We start from the raw sequence: 2,726 nt of genomic DNA on the forward strand, positions 1-2,726 counted from the left end.
GGAGGAAGTTCCAAGCCTACTGTCCAAAGCAAGGTGATATCGAAGGTGCAAGAAAAGGGTGAAGAGTCTGCTGGCAACAAAAAAACGCCTAATTCTTCTACCCCAAGTGGCCGAAAATGCTTCAAATGTCATGGTTTTGGGCATATTGCTTCGGATTGTCCAAATAGGAGGATTATAACTTTGGTTGAAGATCATAGTGATGGAGGCGAAGATGAAGCTGACGACGAACCAAAATACGATGATGATGAGGAAGAGATTACTTATGCTTATCATGGTTTGTCTATTGTATTGCAACGTAGTTTACAAGTGTCATATGTGGCCGACGATGAAAGTTGGGTGAGAAAAAATGTGTTTCACACTAAATGCACTTCTCTTGGCAAGGTGTGCTTGGTGATCATCGACAGTGGCAGTTTTGAGAACGTGGTTTCTTTGGAGATGGTGCAGAAGCTGAAGTTGGATACGATCCCTCATCCACATCCATACCAATTATGTTGGTTGCAAAAAGGAAATGACATCAAGGTAACTAAAAGATGTTTAGTTTCGTTTTCTATTGGCAAGTATTATAAAGATAAAGTGTGGTGTGATGTTGCCCCTATGGATGCTTGTCATTTACTATTGGGAAGACATTGGCATTATGATAGAAGAGTGTTGTATGATGGTTATAAACATACTTATTCTTTTAAAGTGAATGAAAAGAAGATTATCTTAGCTCCATTACAACCTTCTGAAATCAGTGCGCCAAAGAAGGAAGTTAGTGCTTTTATTTCTTATAGAGAATGCAGATATGAATTGGACAAGGGCGGTCATGTTTTGGCCCTAATAGTAGTAGAGGAGAACGAACAACATAAGGAGACACCGAAAATCATGCAACCAATCCTAGAAGAATTTCAAGATGTTATACCGGAAGAGATTTCACATGGCCTTCCACCTTTGAGAGACATTCAACATCACATTGATCTTATTCCGGGGGCTGTTCTACCTAATAAGGCTGCGTACAGAATGAGTCCTAAAGAACATGAAGAACTTCAAAGGCAAGTTGATGAATTAGTGAAAAAGGGGTTAATTCGGGAGAGCATGAGTCCTTGTGCAGTTCCAGCCTTGTTGGTGCCTAAGAAAGATGGTTCTTGGAGAATGTGCATGGACAGTCGAACCATCAACAAAATCACAGTGGACTATCGCTTTCCTATTCCAAGGTTAGACGATTTACTTGATCAATTGTGTGGTGCTTGTATTTTCTCAAAAATTGATTTGAGGAGTGGCTATCATCAAATAAGAATGAGGCCCGGAGATGAGTGGAAAACAACGTTTAAAACTAGAGAAGGCTTATATGAATGGTTGGTTATGCCATTTGGACTATCTAATGCTCCTAGCATATTCATGAGATTTATGAATCACATACTTAAGCCATGCATTGGAATATTTGTTGTAGTTTATTTTGACGATATATTGGTGTACAGCAAGAGTGAAGAGGATCATATGAGTCATCTAAAAGAGATCTTTCTTATTTTGAGGCAGCAAAAACTTTATGCTAATCTAAAGAAATGTGATTTCTTTACTTCTAGTGTGGTGTTTTTGGGGTATGTTGTTTCAAAAGATGGAATCATGATGGATCAAAGTAAGGTTGAAGCTATTCTCAATTGGCCAACACCTGCTTCGTTGCATGATGTGAGGAGTTTCCATGGCTTAACTTCGTTTTATAGAAGATTTATCAAGGGTTTCAGCTCTATTGTCGCTTCAATCACCGAATGTCTGAAATGTGACAAATTCAAATGGACTAGTGAGGCTAACGATGCTTTTGAGCTTTTGAAAAGAAAGGTTACTGAGGCTCCTATCTTAATTCTACCAAATTTTGATAATGTGTTTGAAGTTGAATGTGATGCATCTAATGTGGGAATTGGTGCTGTTTTGAGTCAAGACGGAAGGCCCATTGTATTTTTTAGTGAAAAGCTGAATGATACAAGAAAGAAATACTCTACTTATGATAAGGAGTTTTATGCAATTTATCGAGCTTTGTCTCATTGGAGTCAATATCTTCTCGTCAAGCCATTTGTTCTATATTCTGATCACGAGGCATTAAAGTTCATTAATCACCAGCACAAGCTAAACAAGAGGCATGCCGCTTGGGTGGAGTTTTTACAATCTTACAACTTTACAATCAAGCACAAATCTGGTGTTCAAAATGTAGTTGCTGACGCATTGAGCAGAAAGCATTCTTTATTATCAGCAATGGAAGTCAAAGTGGTTGGATTTGAAACATTCAAAGATCTATATGAGAATGATGTGGATTTTGGCTCGATATGGCAGAATTGTAAATCAGGTTCCTTTCAACAATTTTTTATCTTTGATGGTTTTCTTTTTCGAGCTAATGCTTTGTGTGTTCCATCTTGTTCTTTGAGACAAGTAATTCTAGCTGAAGCTCATGGTGGTGTGTTGGGAGGACATTTCGGTAGGGACAAGAGTCTAGCTCTTGTTCAATCAAATTTTTACTGGCCTAAAATGTTCAAAGATGTGGATAGACATGTGAAGCAATGTCGAGTGTGTCATTTGGCAAAAACAAGAAATCAAAATTCTGGTTTGTACACTCCATTGCCAGTGCCAAATGCTCCCTGGGAGGATGTGAGTCTTGATTTCATTTTGGGATTGCCAAGAACTCAAAGGAACAAGGATTCTATCATGGTTGTTGTTGACAGATTTTCAAAAATGTCTCACTTTGTTCCATGCAATAA

This window comes from Musa acuminata, chromosome BXJ1-5, assembly GCF_036884655.1.
Source record: "Musa acuminata AAA Group cultivar baxijiao chromosome BXJ1-5, Cavendish_Baxijiao_AAA, whole genome shotgun sequence".
NCBI lineage: Eukaryota > Viridiplantae > Streptophyta > Magnoliopsida > Zingiberales > Musaceae > Musa > Musa acuminata.